The following is a 19,406-nucleotide window of genomic DNA, read 5'->3' as shown; positions in this document are numbered from 1 at the left end:
GGTACAAAGCTTATATACCCAGTAGGGAGATTAAGAAACTGACTTCAGTAGAGACAGACCAAAGCCAACGAAAGGAATCATGGACATGCGAACTCTAATCTTAGTATTGTTGGCTCTCAGTGAAGGCAGATAAAATTTGGTTGTTTTATTTTATCAAATGTTAATACACTACAAGGCATGGGTCACCCAGATCAATTTGCAAGTCATCTTAGGTAGCCTAGGCATTCCAGGGCTCATAAGTGCACAGACGATATACACCCGAGTGCCCCTGAATAAGTATAAGATTACCCAGCATCTCATCACCAGTTGGCTCTAGAGCCCACATCTATAAGCATGTATAACCTGTCATGCTCTGCTCTGAAAGCTTCACATCTGTCCTAATTTCATTGTCACACAACCTTCTGGCCATATTTCCAGGGCCACATAGCTGATGAGAGGAAAAGCAGGGCGTTTGTTTGAACCCAGACAGACTGACGAATCCTGGAAATACTCATGCCTGCTTCATCAGTCCCTGTTACAGCCGCAGCAGGAAAAGACAGGGTCCTTGGTCTTCCTCACCCAAAGTTCCTCCCTCATGCTCCTGTACCCTATGCGATCTGTCTTTGCAACCAGAACATAGGACCATCTTGCACTTGAATCATGTGCACACAGTGAACAGGTGAACAGGTATGAGACTGTTGCATGTTGCAGCAACGGCCCAGCCAGGAGCCCAGGGGTTTCTTTCTGGAGCCTGCAATTTTTATTTCTCAAGTGGCTAATCCAGCATTTAGGTTTGATCTGGGCCCTGACCAGAGTAGGCAGTTGACCTGAGGTCATCGAGATCTCTTTCTCAGGAATTCACAGATGGACATAAGCAATTCTGGTTGAGGGCAGACTCCTGCCTGGGGTTGGCCATGTGGACTGAGCATCAGATGGCCACGGTACAAAACTTCAGACTGGGGTCATTCTTCCAATGCACTCAGACCCACACCCCTCCTTCTGAGTCAGCTCACCTCACAGAAGTGCTCCAGGGCCCACCTGCACTGATTTAATAAGCAGAGACTCTGAGTGTGAGATCCAGACCATACCTGGCTTGTCACCCCAGATCGCCTTGTTCCAACTTCAAAAATCAAGATTTAGGAAACCACAATGAGCCGTGACACACAAGCAATTCCACCCTGTTGGAGGGGGACAGAGGGAGGACAGATTTGCTGGGGGAGGGTTTGGATTGAGTCGGGGAGGGCAGGTAGGAAGAAGTCCAGAAATAATGCCTTCATAGATTAGATAGATAGAGAGATAGATATAGATATATTTGATATATAGTGGTGGTGGTGGTCGATTTTGCGTTGGTATCAACAGCTTAAGTTGGATGTGAGAAGGGGATGGATTGTCACAGGTCTCCTTGCAGTGAGGAGGGAAGGTCAGCGACCCATGTGTCCACGTATGAGGCTGTATGCATGCATGGGCATGTTGTACAAGTGGATTGGAAGGTTTTGTATTCTGGTGAGGAGAGGTAAGCATTCTCTTCCAGGGTGGTGTTCGGGTGGTATGATCTCTGTGTCACGGTGGGATCAAGCTCTCTGTGTGGTGACTGGTTCTTTGTAGGGGCACCAGGTGTCACCTCCCATCCTCACTGCTACAAATGGGACAAGGGAAAGGGTCAATGAAGCAGAACCCTGGAGTGAGTGGAGTTCAGGTATTCACCAAGAGGTTTTGACAGGGAAAGTGGCGCCCGAAGGGAAGTTACCTGGCAGGTGTCGATCTTGCCTTCAGGGTACCCTGCACACACATTGGTTGAACAAATGCGCCCGTTGTACCACTGGGTGGAGTTACATAAGTCGAGGTCGATGAGGTTCACACGGGCCTCCTGCAGTGTAGGTGCGATCCTGTAGGCTACAGCCAGGCGCCCCGGTGGTGAGCGATCACAGAAGACATGATTTGGGAAAGCCCTGCCTCCTCCCTCCACGGAAACCCCATCATCCTGAAATGCTCTACTTCAACCTAAAATCCAGGAAAGTCAATGCCCCTGGCCTCTCCTCAGACACTTGTGAAGGATGTGGGGTGTTGGAGGTATATGCAGGTGAAGAGGAGGGGCAGTGCATGGAGGATGAGCAGATGTGGCTGCAGGAATGTGTGTTGATGCCAGATGATTATTCACAGCTACAACCAGGATGTGTCACCTCATTTACACCCCACATTGATCCCCTGTGTTAAGCGCTGTGACTCACCTTGCCTCCAATCATGACCTTGGAGCACCACTTGCCCAAACATGCAGGGAGGGTTGTGGTGTGTCTTGGATTCAGACCAAGGTTTTCCTCTCTACACTCAAATCCAGGACACACAGTTCATTTCCTCACAGTACGGCTCTAAGTCCCCCTCATTGCTTTTTATCCCCCGTTAAACCCCTCAGCTCAGTTCTGGACAGGATCTGCTAGCGCTGGGCAGATGAGTCCCTCCCCGCATACCTCCCATCCCTTTTGAAGTTACAGAGAAGGAGGAGCTGCAGGATGGCCTCCACACACACAGATCTGTCAGGGGCATGGGTGGTTGGAATAACCGGAAGGCAGGTCAGAACCTCCTGTACAGCCCCAGAGGCTCCATCATGACCTTTGGGTTAAGGAAGGCCCAGCCCAGGCGATGATTCCATCAGCCAACCTCACACCTGACTATAGGGGCAGCTATCCCCTCTTCATCAAGTGGCCTCCCCCCACCACAGCCTCACCCACAGCCCAGCCACAGCCTGGTGGGTGGGTCTGAAATCGCGTGCATCTGGGTGGAGACGTGGCGGATCACACTTGGAATATGGCAGTGTAGGCCAAGTGGGAAGCCAAAACCAAGTGGAGGAAAGTGGATGGAGCTAGGCACACAGCATTCAGACTGTGTGATTGTGTGTCTTGGACTGCGTCTCCAGGCCCTTCAGGTCAACTTTGCATACCACCCAAGCAGGGTTAGTTTTGTACTTGCACTGTCCCCAAGGCAGGGGTGACATGGAAATGACCACCACAACAAGCCTGGTCGCTTACGGTGACCTTTTAGATCTATGGAAGAGCCAGATGACCTGGAAGAGAAGAGGGTTTTCTCAAGCCCCACACCTTGGCTTTAAATGCTAAAATGTCACAAGAACTTGAAATTCAATAGAAAAGGAGGACTACCCCAGAAGCATATGGGCTCAAGAAGGAGGTAGAAAAAGGAAGGTATGCAAAAATGTCACAGAAATTTGGAGGCTGGGGATTTCTTTAAGACTTGGCCTTACCAGTGGGGGATGGATTCACCAGAAGATGGTAGAAATCCCACTAAGTTGAGGAGGATTCTAGAACAAAAGAGGCCTTGTGTGATGTCCAGGGTGTAGCTGGGAGCCTATAAACCTTTTGAGAGATAGGACAGCAAAGGTGGTGGCAGGCGTGGGAGTGTAGATGGGAACCCTGAGACCAGCCCCCCAGGGACTCCAAGAACCCTGGGACACTGCGCACGTGTTTGGGTGGATGGGGAAAGCAGGGTAGGCTGGGGGGATGGGACAAGAAGAATGCTCTAGAGGCCTCAGCAGAGCTATGGACATCAATAGACAGAGGTTGATACCCCAGGTCAGGGAGGGAAGGGCCAGCAGAGGCCAGTGAAAACAGGGGTGCCCGGGAGGAGAAGCAAACCAATCAGAGAAGGGGCGCAGCCTTGAGTGAGGGAAGATGAGTTTCAGGAAGCATACTGAAACTACCAGGGTTTTGTCACCAGAAAAGGCTTAGTTTTGAACCCCAAATGACTGAAGTGCTTTGAATTAGGAGCCTTCAGTTTTCCATTATCAAGGGACCGAAGAGCTTTCAGTCTCTCTTCTCATCCCCAGTGTGACTGGGTAAAAAGTCCATGTGGTCACCTGTGGAAAGCTGAAAGGCCTAACCTGCTCGTCAAACCCTTGCTGCCCACTGCTGGCCTGCCAAGAACCCCGTCCCCTCTCTCCAGAGAAAACGATGACACTCAGAAGGGGAGGGAGGATTCTCGCATTGTGACCACCGAGGGTGGGGAGCAGAGGTTCACTGACATCTAGAGGGCTGGGCTCTGGGGTCTCAGAGCTCAGAGACCAAGTGACATGGCCCTTCCACTCACAGATGCGGAAATGGATGTCCAGGGAGGAGAGGGGTTGGCCCTCAACCACAAAAACCCTCTCGAGCTCTTCTACAAGTGCCGTTTCAGGGGACAATCCCCCAATTCCAGAAGGTAGCAACTGGGGTTCCAGGCCCCAGAGAGAGCCACAGCCCATACCCCATTCAAAAAAATGCCCAGGGTCTCCTGGGGCTGCATGCACCCTTCCACCCGGCGACCACACAAGCCATCAGTGGTGAGGTTGTGGACAGGGGACTCGGCTGCCAGTTTCTCCAGCTCTAAAAGGGGACAGCATCCCGCATTCTGGTGGACATCGCCACTAGGCACCACATATGGCCCCTGCACTTCAGAGACCACTGAGGGAATGACCAGCAGTGACCCTACCCCCGTGAGAACCCCTCCCATACTCTGCTTCCTCTTTCAAGAATCCCCAGCCAGCCATCCAGCAGGCCTGGGGAACTCCAGGTGGGCCTGCCCTCATTTGGGGCTGGCAGCCCGTTCCGATGAATTGCCCACAGGGATCGGGAGTGGTGATCTTCATCAGAGCGATGTCATTATGCTCTAAACTGGGGATGTATTTCTCATGAATGATGATTTTCTCGACATATCTCTCCTGTTGAGGCAGCTTCGCTGGCTTATCGTTCACATACATAATTTCCCTTGCTCCAAAAATGAGTCGCCAGTCTTATACCTTTCTGTGGGCACAGAGGCAAGCCAGGTTATCCTCAGAAAGGACGGGCGTGACAGAAACTTCTGGTGACCATGATCCTCAGAGCCCTCCCTCAGCAAGGGCCTGGGCCCAACCACTCACGGTCTGGTTGCTACAAGGCCCAGAGCCCCTGGGAGACTCTGCACAGAGAGTCCTGGAGAATGTCCCTTTCTGGAAAGAGCCTTTCTGAAGACCTCTCTCCACGTGTTCCCACACGTACTTTTTGGAGATGAAGCAGTGGACAGCAGTAAGCAGCCAGTGGGGCTTCAGTAAGGTCCCTCCGCAAGCATGGTACCTTCGGTTATTATAGGATATGAATACCTGGAGGATGACCATCCAGGGCCAGGCCCTGATTGTTGCATCCTGCCCTCCGACGATATGGCCACTTCCAGGTGGGTTCTGCCTGAACCTTATCCCACAGGGGGCACTGGGGAGAGACCAGGTGCACAGTTCAAACCAAGAAGAGGCACAGCCTGTCCTCGTACCTGCACGATGGGGGAATCAGGGCTAGGGGGCTGGGCAAAGTGGGGCATCCAGGAGTGTGGAGGGTCCGAGGGGGAGCTGCTGAGAGGCGCTGTGAGGGCGGTAGGGAAGCAGGAAACTGCAGGCTTCAGGAACTGCTTTGGAGGAGTATGTGTTCTGGAGTGGGTGTAGCCCCAGGGCTAGGAAGGAAAGTGCCATAGGAAGCAGGACCGATGATAAGAGCCTTAGAAATATGGGAGATCCCGAGGCAGAGGGGGAGACTAGAGTTGGAGAGAGGGAGGTGTAATGGCTTGAGTTCTATAGAGCCAAATTTGAGCGGGAGACTCAGAAAACAGCCACAGGGGTCTTGGGGCAGCTGCAGTGTGGAGTTGGATGGTGGCAGGAGGAGGGAGAGTACCCAAGGCAGGTCCAGTGATCCCAGGTGTGGGGAGCAGCGGTGGTCCAGGGGTGGAAGTTCTGCGAACTGGGGAGAGGCCACAAGAGTTTGGGGGTACCTTGGGGGCTGTCAGAGTCTAAGGTGGAGGTGTGACCCTAGAAGAATGCCATGACAATACCCTGGGGTCTTTGGGGTCAGCCACAGGTGGGGCACCTCAGTATCTGTGGGAAGAAAGAGGTTTCTAAAAATTGGGACTTGATGTACAAGAGGCAGTGAGGTCAGTCTCTAGGTGAGGGAAGGACCCCAGCGTCTGTGGTACGGGAGGCATAGGAGCCCAGGGGTCAGCCCTGGGGTCTCTCGGCTGATGAAACTGGGAGCAAGGATGGTCTGAGTTGGGGATGTGGGTCACACCCGTGAGACCCAGGGGACTACTAAGGCCCAAGCTTGGCCTCCTTCCTAGCCCTGGACAGAGGGAGTCTGGGTGGGGCTTGCTATTCAGAAGACACTCTTTCCAAGCCCCGGAACTGTCCCTGACACTTACTCACACGTAGCGTTATCTTTGGCAACCACAGACACTGCCAAGTCCAGCAGAATGGCAGTTGGCAACATCTCTACCATACTCCTGCCCCAGCCTGGCCTGGAAGCCCAGTGACCTCACAAAGCTCTGTGGCCTCCTGACCAATCAGCATGGCTACAGCCCCTCCTCTCCCCCCCAATAGTCAGGCCAGGCAGGAGCCCTTTAGCTTAACCGGTCCAGGCTGAAACAAGATGCCAGCTTTCTGTACAGGCTCCTCTGCACCCCTCGGGGGATGGGGGCTCATATGCAGCCCCCTCCCTCTGTCCCAACGCCAGGGTCTTCATTCCCAGTTACCTTTGGAAGGTTCCGTATCATCTGAGGATCCAGTTTTGTGCAGTGTCAGGGTCTGCCCCTCATGCAAGCTGCAACCACAGTTCCTGTTCCAAGTCATGGGTTGAGGGGCACTTCTGTCCCTCTGTGTCAAGATGATGCAATATGTCAATGGTCACAGGGTGTCGGGCTCACCAGATTAATCGATCCTTAAGACTGTGTAGGGCAAATTGTCTTTCCCTCTTCCAAGTACATACTATCAGCACACTTTTCAAAGAGCCAATTTGAATTTCTATAATTTAAGACTACAAAACCCACCTTTCTATTCACTGCTGAGTATCACAGGGTCTGGTGTTTCCTACCTGAGTGTCAACATGTCTCCTCTCTGGGACCTACATGCAGGAAGATGTGTCTCCTATAACTGAGGGTCAGGCATTCTCACCACAATCACCTGAATATCCTGAGGTTTCATTTTTTCTGATTGTCAGGAGACGACATCTCACCGACGGGAGGATGACAAATGCTCACCTCACATACCCGCATGTGAAGAAGTTTCACCTTCCTGTAGGAGTGTGAGGAGGTCACAACTCCACCTGCATGAAGGGCAGTGTTCCCTCCTCTCCCGGAGTGTAAGTTCTCCACCAGACAATCTGAGCATCAAGAATTTGTCCCTTGCCTGCCTGCGTGTCAGGACAACTCAAAGCTTCTTCCTGAGTGTTATGAGTTTTCAGGTTGTCAAATGAGCTTTATTCTCCTACTAACTTTCTAACTGAGTGTCACAATTTCTCAGCTCACATAACTTTCAGGAAATCACATGCCCTTCAACTAAATATCCAGTAGGTCTTATATATCTTTACTGGAGTATCAGGAGCCATCATCTCCTAATGCTAACCCTAACCCTAACCCTAAGCCTAACCCTAACCCTAAACCCTAAACCTAAACCCTAACCCTAAACCTAACCCTAAACCTCACCCTCACCCTAACCCTAACCCTAACCCCTCACCCTCACCCTCACCCTAACCCTACCCCTCACCCTAACCCAGGGCTGGTGAGCAGAGAATCTGGAAGGCCAGCCCTCCAGAGCCCCTGCTAGCCCAGCCAGAGACTCCCTGAGACCAGAGCGAGCCCTCCCCTGCCTGCCCAGCCACACACTGGCCCCTGAGCTTCATGATCGCCTGTTCTTGACCCTGTAGGTGAGCTGGCCGACTAGAAGGGAGTCCAGCTGGTGGGACAGGCTGTAGATACAGGACAGAGTGACACCATTTGAGGTAGCAGGAGACACACTCTAGTCTCCCTCACGGAGCCTGCTTGGGAGCAGGAGTCTGTGTGCCCTAGGGGCCAGCACTCAGCAGGTTCTGTGCTGACCAGGCAGCCATGGACCCTAGAGAGAGTCCACTCTGCCCTCTTCCCACTCCTGCCTGGCCTCACCTCTCCTCACTGTGGGGCTGTAGGACCAGGAACCAGGCCCCATTGGGCTGGCTCAGATCCAGCTTGTAAAGATTTCATAGCCCGTGGAGCAGCAGGAAGAGATATTCACCCCCAAGTCCCGAGGGGCTATAGCCCAAAAGGCCTCAGCTTAATCTTCTATCACTTGGGCTGCAGAGAGTCAGTGTCCCAAGGGTCCCACAGGCTTGTAGAAGAGCCTGTTGGCCTTGGATCTCCATCCATGACCCACTGTGCTCCCTGTCCTGGGAAAATGCTTTCTATCCCCTCAAGTTCCTTTGCAGCAGAGTACACACTGGGGGCTTGGGGGGCTGAGGACCTGGGTATGCAGAACGTGGCAGAGCACTGTGCTCCAGTCTGGAGACCAAGGTCAGGGCCCTCCTTGTTGCAGCCTCAGAGTCCCCATGTGGAAGAGAATCCAGAATCACTGCTCCGGTCAGGATGAGGAGGCCTTAGGAAGGAATGGAGCACCAGGACCGGAGAGGGAAACGGGGACAGGGGAGCCTTCTGAGGTTTCTCACATCGCCCATGGAACCCACAGATCCTGCTCCTGTGAGAGACACAGACACAGAGACAGAGAAGGAGACAGAGAATGAACACAGGACAGAGGGAACCAGGAGAAGTCATAGACTTTCCTCCACCAGCTTGGAAATGACATCCCGGCATTTTGTGCCATTCCATTCCTGAGAGTGCCATCACACAGGCCATCCACCCTGGAGGGGAGGGCATTCCACAGGGATGTGTGACCAGGATTCAGGGGTGCCAGGGGCCACTGTGGGGACTGCCCAGCACACGGGCACAGAAGAGGCCCTGGGACCTGAGCCTCACCCCAATGGGAGCCTCTGGAAGTCTGTGTTGTGAGAGGACAAGGTCAGAATCAGTTCATTACTACCTTCCCACGGGGGCTGGGACAGAGGCAGGAGGGGGTGCCTTTACCTGTACCCCAGAGCAGACCCAAGCCCCTCTGAACTGTGTTCAATGCCAAGCCCAGCTCCTGGTTCATCCTTGCATTGCCAAGTGTCCACCAGCCTCATGTGAAGGCAGGAACGGAACATTTGTAGAGGTCCTACCCCCAATGGTGTAACTTGTAGTAGAAGCCAGAATGCCCCGATGTGCACATGGGGAGCCTGGGGAGGTCCCGAGAGGCACGGGGTCTGTCCAGGGTCACAGCTCTGGGCATGCAGAGGAACCAGGTCTGAACCCAGGTCTGTACCATCACAGCAGAGACACCAGCTGCACCCAGGCTTCCTGGGGGCTGTGGGTGGGCTGTGTGGGTGTCACTGTGTGGATGGGGCATGGGGGGAGGATGAGCATTGAGCAGCCGGGGAAGGGGGGCACTCGGGGGGCTCTTGTGTGAGGAGGAGTTTGGGTAAGCGGACCCCAGGCAGTGAACTCACTTCCCTGACAACAGAGCCCAACAGAATTTGGAACCCTGGCTAAATGTGCAAGAGGCAGTGGGGGATGCATCTGGGTGGAGACGTGGCAGATCACCTTGGTGATCCTCACCCAAAGGGCTCTAAGCTGGGGCAGGAGTATGATAGAAATGCTTCCAACTGCCAGGCAACCACATTCCATAGACAGACCCCTGCCCAGCTCATTTCTTTGGAGATCTTCAAACCAAGATGTTCGCATGTTGCTTTCCGAGGTCCGGAGCCTGAAGGCAGAAGAAAGTGCGCCCTGCAGACACTGTCCCCCGCTGGGGATTTCATGTCAGGGCTCCCCAAAGCCTCTGGACATTTGGCCAGAAGGACAGAAAGGTGACACCAGGAGGCCCAGAGCCGGCCACCCAGCCCCACTCGCTCTGATGACCTGTGTAGCCCCAGGTGCCCTCCCTGTGTGTGTGTGTGTGTGTGTGTGTACATGTGTGTGTGCGTGTGTGTGTGAGTGTGTGTGTAAAGAGGGGTCATGCAGGGTGGCGCCACCCCGAGCAGGAGCAGGCTGATGAGGGGTCAGATACCCAGTGGGCAGGTCATGTTCAAGGTCAAGCCTGGCTGTGTGGGATGGGGTGTGAGGCCACTGCCCCTACTGCCCGAGGTTAATCCAATAGCCATGCAGAGATGGGTCACTGCATGCCGGATGCAGGGCGGTGCATGCACAGGTGTGTGTCTGATCTGGGAGCAGCAGGGGACTGGGCAGGAGGACAGTGCGGATGGCCGGGGAGGGCTGTGATGCCTCGGGGCCGGCTACTGGTCCCTGTCTTTGCAGAAGGCCACGGAGGACATGGAGAGGAGGCTGGTAGACACGCCCTCCATCTCCTCGACAGAGGGGGTGACCCCACAGGGGTCCCCAGAAGCAGGTGCTGGGGATCGCCTGGCAAGACCTCCGACACCACACAGACTACTGTCCCAGGTGATTGTCCACCGGACAGTGGTCTAGGAGCCGGAGCCCACGGAGGCCAAGGCCGAGGGTGAGAAGGCTGGGGCTGGGTGTTTGTGGTGTGTGGGGACAGGTCGGTGCTGGCCCCACAGGGAGGAGCCCCAGAGGCTGGTGTGGGGCCAGGAGCAACGACTGGGCACAGCGCACACAGCGGTGGACTGCAGTCGGGGAGACATCCCTGTGAAGGTTCCTTCCCGGCTGTGGCTTCTCTGGGAGGCCCTGGGCTGAGCTCTGTCTCTGCAAAGGCCCATGGAGAGTAAGCACGGGGGTGAGCTTTTCTCCTCTCACAGCTGCTCCACCACCTGAGGAGCCAGAGCCCGATCTGGAGGGAGGGCTGGTGCCTGCAGTGACTTCAGTAGGAGACCAGGAGTGGCAGGTGACCCGGCACCTGCCCACGGAGAGCCTGGCGCTGTCCAGGAAGAACTGGCACCTGCTCCTGCCCCAGCCCCTGCCCCTGCCCCTGCTACAGTTCCTGCCACTCCCCCTTCCCCCACCCCAGCCCCTCCCCCTACCTCGGACCCAGATCCTGACCCGGGGCCTGCCCCTTCCCTTATGCCTGCCTTTGCCCCTGCCCCTTCCCCTGCCCCTGCCAAGGGTCCCGTTCCTGCCCCTGCCCCTGATCCTGTCCATGCTCCTGCCCTGGATCCTGCACCTGGCACTACTGCTGACCTTGTCCCTCCCCTTCCCCCTGCCCCTGCTCTTACCTCTGTCCCTGTCCCTGTCCCTGCCCCTATCCTGAGCCCTGCCCCTACTCCTGCTCCTGCAGGGCTCCCACAGCCACATCCAGAGCCCACAGCCCTGCAGGGAGAGCTCCTTGTACAATCACCCTTAGTTCCATCGCCGGAACCCGAGACCCCACCGGATTGTTTCAGACCCTCCCCCTGTGTTCTTTCTCTCTGGTACATGTTAACTGTTATTTCATCCTTCCATGTCCTATATACTGTTTATTATTTGTTTTAAATAAAATTACTTGTTTTCAATTGAACACATCATGAGCATTAAGTACATGCCCCATGCTGTGCCACCACACCCCAGAATATTGCCGCAGAATATCTCATTCCCCAAAGGAGGCCCCGAACCAGAAGCCCTCCCTGCCTGTTTATCCCCCAGCCCAGACCCCAGCAACCCCTAAGCTGCTTTCTCTATCTGTCCTTTACCTATTCCTGATGTTTCTGTTATTGGAATCACACAATAGGGGCCTTTGTGTCTGCCCCCCTATTTTCAAAGGGGACTCCTTTTCTTCTGTGTTTATTTGTCATAAAATTTCCATTATTTGATATTGAAATCCACGATGGATTACACATCAGATGTAATCAAAGAGGCCACTTTAGGAATTATGGGCACAATTTCGGGCCGAGATCCCTGGTCCTGCTGGGACACCACAGCCTGAACCCAGACAGGACAGGGCTGGTTCCTCCTGAGACCCACACAGAAACCATGGAAATGCAGAAAGCTGGAAGACACACCACAAAGGGCAAAAGCATTGCTCACAACCCAAGGCCACAGAAAGGTTTCACCTGACTCTGGTCCAAACCATGCTCCAAGTCACTGGGTTCCACAGGGATGGAGACCAAACACATGCAAGTCCAAGGCGGAAGGATAGGCACGCAGGGAATATGGGTCAGAGATGCGGGAGCTCCTGGGGAAGGACTCCGGCAAAGGAAACCCTATGGAGGCAGCGCTGGTCACCCTCAGACTGGCAGCTGTCTGGTCTGGGGACCAGCAGCCCTGGGGAGAACATGAGGAAGTAGAGGTCCCCTGGAGAGAATGGTGACAGGCACCCCTGTCTGGGAGAACAGTGAGCAGCACCCATCCCAGGCCACAGGTGCACCCATCCTCAGCCTCGGACTCAGCCCCGGAAACTCTGGCTCGGTTTTTCACACACGTATTGTCAGGAGTGTTCATCACAGCGGTGCTGGAGAGAGCAGGGAATGGAACAGCACTAATGCCCAAGGAGATGGATGGGATCCACGGTCCCAGTTCTCATGACAGAATGCCCTGCAGCTACTGTCCCAGTGTCACCTGGGCCCAGGATCCGGGAAGCCCCTCCTGAGACCCACCCCTCCTGCCACCCTGCCCCTGGGAACATTGAGAATTGTTTGAGGAGGAGGGGGAGAGGATCCAGGATGACAGCGGGTCCAAGCAGAAGGAAGGTCAGCACTGGGAGGACAGATGGACATGCCCTGAGCCACCATCCAGGGCCCAGGCTGTGATGCCCTCGGACCTCACCCCAAATAAGGACTCCTGATTTATGGACCCAGCTTCTGTGGATTTACTCCCTCCCTCATTCATTCTCTCCCTCATTCATTCCCCACCTCAGAACCTCCCTGCCCCACCCTCCTTCCCTCCAACCCTCCCTCCTTCCTCCCTCATTCAGCAGAGGATCTGGGGTCCCTGCTGTGTACTGAGCACTGGGGCTTCATCAGTGAGCATCCCCCAACCCACATGGTCACGTCCACTGTGGGAAGTGACAGGGGCAGTCCTCAGGGTTAGCAGTGGTGATGAGCACCAGGAATCGGCTCCTGAAAACAGAGGCCAGTTGCACAACGCAAAGAATGGAAGACCCATGCTTAGCACTTCCTCTAGAAAAATCTAGTCCTGAAAAGTAAGTATATCCTAGACTTCATGCAATGTGAGTTCTACTGGCAGGTACCTACTGATTCCTAAAACCAACAAAGAGTAAATCATCCAGTGTTGACTGGGGTGTTGTGACCCAAATTTTCAGACCAAATGACAGCATTTCAGCCAATATCTCCAGGGCCTCTGAGTTTTCCCAAGGGTCTCTGTGATTCCCTGATCCTTCCATCAACCTCCCTGGGAAGCTCTGTCCTGTCGTCTTCCTTGTCTCCTGCCTCTTCTGGGACCCTTCCGTGGCCTCCCCACCAGGGCCACCCCCTCCAGGACTCCCTGTGCCCCCTGGCCTGACACCCACATCCCACGCTGGGTCCTGTGAGCCCGGAGCTATTTGCAAGGACCGTGTGCTCCTTCTGGGGTCACTAGGCATCTCCCTTGCAGTGGCCTGCCTCTTCCTGCGCTGGGTCTCCTCTGAGCAGTCTGTGAGGCCGGACTGTGCCCATGTCACAGGCATGGAAGCGAGAGTCCAGATGGTCCAGACGACCTGCTCCCAGTCCCAGCGTGTGGAATCTGGGTCAACGATGGTCTGCGAACAGAGGAAGACTTGGGCCCAGGGAGACTGAGGGAGGATGTGGCACAGTGAGCCTGCAGGAGGAGAGGGAGCACTGTGGGGACCTGGCGCACAGGCCTGCTGGGAGACCACCCACACCAGCTCTGTCCCCAGGGCTGGAGGTTGTCAGGGTAGCCACCCTCCAAGGCTGCAGGCTGACAGTGACTGGCAGGAGAGGAGGTGCACCTGATGCAAGAGAGAACCCTCAGTCAGAGAGGAGGGGGCAGGTGCTCCCCAGCAGCTGGAGGAACTCGGGGTAGCCACCCTCCCAGGCTGCAGGATGGCAATGGCTGGCAGGAGAGGAGGCACGTGGTGCAGGAGAGAGCCCTCAGGCAGAGAGGAGGGGGCATGCTCTCCCCAGCAGCAGGTGCACGGGGGTAGGCCTAGGGGGCCTCCGTGGACAGCGGGGCCTGCACCTGGGGTCTCCACACAGACCCCCTCCTCAGGCTCAGCACAAGCTTGTCTGGATGGCCTTTGTCCCCCAAATACAAAGTCTGGCCCAGGACCCTCCTCAAGCCCCGACTCCCAATCCTTTGACCTCAGCTCAAGTGACAAGAAATGGCCAATAGTTTAGGTGGGGTTGGGTGAACAGGGACATTTGCTTTTCTGGCCCATGCTGTAACATTGCTGGCATTTTAAAGATCTCAGGGCTTTGATTCAAAAACAGTAGGATGCCGGGGACCCCAGTCGGCTTTCTGGAAACCTCCCTCTGGGCCTTGCAGCCCTCCCATCCCACCAGTTCTGCTCAGAATCCCTCCAGGTCACAGACCCACAGTCTTGGCTCCTCAGATGGCCCGGACAATGCACCTTCAAAAAGCGATCCCACTGGGGCAGCATGAAACACTGCGGATTCCAGCAAATCTGCCTCCCAGAAACTGAGGGTACTGCTGGATGAGCTGTCTGAAAACAGCCATGTTAGGGTTCCAGGAAGATACCAGAGGCACAGGAGTAACTGAGGAGCACCTGAAGGTCAGGTATGGGCAGTCAGAGGTTCCAGACACTTCTTCCCTAAAGCTCCTCATTCCTCAGCCTTTCTTCGGGTGATTCTGCTTGGTTTCTATTTGCCCCAACTGTTATCCATTGTCTTAAGTAGCAGAGACTCACGTATGCCTTTAAATGTTTTGGACATTTAATGTCCTCCAGTAGCCACTTCACTGCTGGGAGAGTTGTAGGACAGCAAGAAGTCCCAGAGGACTCCAAGGGTCTGGACTTGGTGTTTCCCTCTCCTGAGATGGGGACACCTGTGGGAGGTGCAGGTGGTCAGCTGGGGGAGGGGGGCAGGCACCTGACATGGACAGATGGGGGTAGGTGAGGCCCGAGGCCCCAGGGGTATGTGCCTGGCATCGAGACTGAGCAGGTCTTCAAAGCTGCAGACTGGCTGGGATCATCTTCAGGCTGAGGAGGAAGGTGAGGGGAGCAGAGGGGACTTAGCAAGTTCGGCTCAGATAGGAGATGGCTGAGCCATACTTTTGGGGGGAAAGTGGGTCAGGTTCAGGCTCACAGGGACAGACCTTGAGGCCATTATGCCATGTGAAATAAGCCAATCCTGAAAGGAGCGACACCGGAGAACCCCGCTTGTGGGGGATGGAGAGCACTCCCATTCACAGAGGTGGAAGGAGCTGCTGGGTGCCGGGGTTGGGGAAGGAGAATGGGGGGTAGGGTCTCGTGGGTAGAGGTTCAGTTTGGGATGATGAAAACATTGTGGCTATGGATGGAGGCGGCAGGTGCAGAACAGGGAATATACTTAGTGCCACCGAAACGCGCTTCATGGTATCAACTGTGTGTCCATTATACCACAATACAAAAGAAGTGAGTCAGGAAGTCGGGGCCGTCGCGAGCTCCTGGAGGGCCCAGGAGCAGGGAGCCTGTATCTTAGTTCTCGCTCTCATGCTCTGCCCCTTGTTGGGTGACTGAGCTCAGTAAGTGCTTGCTAAGACACAGTGCAGGCAGCTGGTCCAGAGAAAGTGCACAAGTGCAAACCCACTGGTGGGCACTGAGCAATGCCAAGGTGATGCGCATCCAGACAGAGTGAGTGCCCACCTTTCACAAACACCAGCACAGAAATAGCCATTTAAAACCAAGGCAGGAACCTTATATAGCCCAGAGGGCTCCACGCTCCTGGAGGCCAAGCTAGTGGCCACGGCCAAGGCCTCTGGTGGTGAGGGCACTGGGAGGTCTGAGAGGTGGCTCGGCGCGCCCTGACCCTGAAGCCCCATGGCTGCAGTGAGGTGTAAGGACTGGGAGGGAAGACCTGGCCAGCGCCCGTTCTGGCTCCATGGCTGCGACAGGGCTGCTCCCAGCCCCAGAGGAGATGTCTGTTGAGAACCACAGAGAAAAGCTTTTCCCTCAATTGTTCTTTTAAAGACGGTTGCTCAGCATTGACACAGAAAAACATCCGACATAAAACTGGAGCCGTTCACAGCTGCAAAGGACCTGGAAATGATCAAAATGTAGTGACCACAAAGAGAGGAACTTGTGCCCCCAGGCAGGCCTCCTGTGTGCAGGGCTGGTTGGGGCGGTGGCGTGCCCGTGCAAGCAGTGCTGGGCTCCACAGTTTCCCTCAAGGGGACAGAAGTAGGAATCTGCTCTGACTGCTCCGCTCAAGGTAGCACCCCCTGATGGAGACGGGGGTAGCCCCTCGTGACTTCCAGATGTCCTGGTGATTCTTGGGCACACCCATGGATCTCAGCTTCTTCATGACCCGGGGAATGATGGGGCGGCCAGCCCAGCAGCCGTGGGTCTCACAGGTCCTCCAGGGACAGCACCTTGGTGGCCCTGTGGCCCAGCAGGTACCTGTTCAGGTGGCTCTTATCAGGCCACATGGCCTCAATCCCATTGGCCCAGTTGACCACCATCACCTGGTGACAGGCCGAGGTCAGTTGGGGAAACTCCACCACCAATTCCCCAAAAAAGGCCCCCATGTAGTAAAAGTTGCCCTGGTCCCTGGGGATGTGGGTCTGGGACTGTGGCCAGCACTCGTAGATAAAGTCCTCATGGGCTCCCCAGTAGAAACCGGGGTGTGGGGTGCCAAAGAGGGGGGACAGGATCTCCATGCCCACATGGTCCCAGAACTTCATTCCCACATCCACGTGCACGCACACCAGGTCTTCCACGTCACAGAGGAAGCGCTGCTCGAGGAAGCGGCTGATCATTGCTATGTGTCGCATGGACACATCCTGCCAGAGCAGGACGCCGTGGACCTCGATGACCACCACCCTCTGGCCCTCCCAGAATGGCACATGAGGCACAGCAACCAGCTGGTCTTTGAAGACGTAGTATGTGACTCTGTGTCCACCATGAGGACCACCACCCTCTGGCCTACCTGGAGGGGAACACGGGGCCTGGCAGCCAGCTGATTGGTGAAAACCTAGTAGGTGACCCCGTGCCCCACCATGTAGTGCTTCTCTGCCATCTGCAGGAACAGCTCCAGGAAGACCATGCATCCACAGGGGCAGTGGACAGGGCAGGAAGAGAGTCACTGCCAGAGGCCAGCAGCAGGACACCAGGGTTGGGGCCATGGACGTGTGCATCTTCTTCAAGGGGGCAGGCCCTGGGCTGCTTTATGCACAGCCACCTCCTGACCTTCCTGAGGGAATCTGCCTGCAAGACCTCCCAAAATGTCTGTTCCCAGAGATGGGGCCCATCAGCAGCCTGACTTCCAAAGGGGAGCCTGAGGCTTCGGAGGCTGGAAACCCATGCCGCCCCACAGTCAGCATGCTGGAGCCAGGAACACTCCCCCTGTGCTGAGCTCCTGGGCAAACCCTGCAGGTGCCCTCCACTGGTCACCCCCCCCTGCAGATCCCATCCCCACCTTCCAGGAAGGAAGCACCTTTGGGCACAGCCCTCATTTCTATGTCTTTTTTTTTTAAAGATTTTATTTATTTGAGAGAGAGAGAATGACAGATAGAGAGCACGAGAGGGAAGAGGGTCAGAGGGAGAAGCAGACTCCCTGCTGAGCAGGGAGCCCGATGCAGGACTCGATCCTGGGACTCCAGGATCATGACCTGAGCCGAAGGCAGCCGCTTAACCAACTGAGCCACCCAGGCGCCCCCCTCATTTCTATGTCTTACAGAGCGGCTAGAATCAGCAGGACCGGCCACCCGTCCCACTTGGCATTGAGTGGGCTGCCGCTGGCCCCCACAGACCGGTCTCCACTTCTGTAGGGTCCTCCCTGGAAGGCTGCTGGGCATCCTGCTGACAAGGTGCTCCGTAAGCCACTGGTATTCCTAGGAAGGGTCACCCTCAAACTCTGCCACATCAGGAATCAGGTCCAGCCCGTGGACAGGGAAGGCAAAATATGACACCAGGAAGAAGAGGGGGCTTGCTTAGGCCCCAGGCTTGAATCCAAGGGTGTAAGCTTCCAGGTCCAGGTCTACATCTCCCCGGCCCCAAAGGGTTCAAAGACTTGTCAAACCACGTCCCATGGCTGGTCCCCCTTTAAGGGTACTACCTGCTCCCCCCTGTGAGGACAGCAGCTCCCCCATTATCAGCAAGTGTTGTGAGCCCCTCTGAGACTGATGTTTTTGCGTAGGCACTAAGGCTACTTCCCTGGGCCTGCCCCATACCCGGCAGGTTAGTAAATCGCTCACACAGGGAAGGAGGGCACTACATTTAAATAGGGGACAAGCACACTCAACCAGCAGACATGAGTCAGGTCACCAGAGGGCAAGTCCAGACACAGCCAATGGGGGAACAAGCCAGATATGAAGCAGGGGGATAGAAGAGTGATCCTGGCAGAGGGCACAGCAAAAGCAAAGGCTTGTTTGTAGTCAGGCCCAGGGCACATGTGGGACGACCACACACTTGGGTGGCCCACAGAAAGGGGGGCCGTGGTGGAAGAGGTGAGGCTGGAGAGGACGGGCAGGAGGGGAGCAGACCACAGAGAGGACCAAAGTTTATGTTCCAAAAATATCACTCTATTACCAGAGGAGAATGAGTTCTGTGCAGCAGGGGACAGGGAGACCCTAACCCTAACCCTAATCCCTAACTCCTAACCCTAACCCTATCCACTATTACCAACCCCACAAAATCATCAAAATACATTCCTGTACCTTTCTTAAAATAGATGTAAGAACAAGATCAGAAGAATTGCAAAACCTAGAGCTCATAAATAGACTGTGCACCCTAAGCAAGTGACTGCACAAACACCTCAAATGTTATTCAATAGAATGAAACAAGCAATGTTATACAGCACAATGAATTTTTAATAAATCATGTGGTCATATTAATTGATGCAGAAAATGTTCTAACCAATATCCAATGTCTGTTGCTGATATAAATACTGATGAAAGCAGGAGTAAGGAATAATTTTCTCATTAAATCTCTAGCAAACACTATGCTTAAGTCTGAAGATGGACAGCTCTACTCTGAAATCAGGAACAAGGACAGGATGCTGGTTTTCACCTGTTGCTCAATATTGGACTGAAAGTTCTACCCAGAAAGATAAGCCAAGAATGAAGGCATCCACATATGAAAGGAAACACTAGAACTCTGTCTATTCAGAGACCAGGGATGACATCATCTTATATAGAGCTTCCTAAAGAATCAACAAAAAATGATTACAGCCAGTTACCTAATTCAGCACAGTTACAGGACAAAATATCAATACACAAAAATCTCTCTTATTTGTATACAATAACAATGAATCATCCAAAATGGAATTTAAGAAAACAATTCCTTTTTAGAGAACATCAATATTGACCAAATATTTCGGAAAAGATGTAATCAAGGTGCACATGTTGTACACTGAATGTTACAAAACATTGCTGAAAGAAAGTAAGGGAAACCTAAATAATTCTGAAGACACCCCATGGTGATGAAAAGACATACTATTGAATACATTACAAATGTATTACAAATAATACATTATATGTTAATTAATTGAATTTAAATTTAAAAATTTTTTAAATAAATATAG

At 54.3% G+C, this 19,406-nt stretch overlaps 1 pseudogene; it reads right to left on the bottom strand.

The window, feature by feature from the left end:
* Nucleotides 1–16,049: 16,049 nt before the first annotated feature.
* On the bottom strand, nucleotides 16,050–17,973 carry LOC148163970 (histo-blood group ABO system transferase pseudogene; annotated as a pseudogene).
* Nucleotides 17,974–19,406: the final 1,433 nt, after the last annotated feature.

The sequence above is a fragment of the Eumetopias jubatus genome, unplaced genomic scaffold (assembly GCF_037043125.1).
Source record: "Eumetopias jubatus isolate StellerSeaLion01/CBP00866 unplaced genomic scaffold, mEumJub1_p1.0 scaffold_7, whole genome shotgun sequence".
NCBI lineage: Eukaryota > Metazoa > Chordata > Mammalia > Carnivora > Otariidae > Eumetopias > Eumetopias jubatus.
This window is presented reverse-complemented; position numbering and strand designations above follow the sequence as displayed.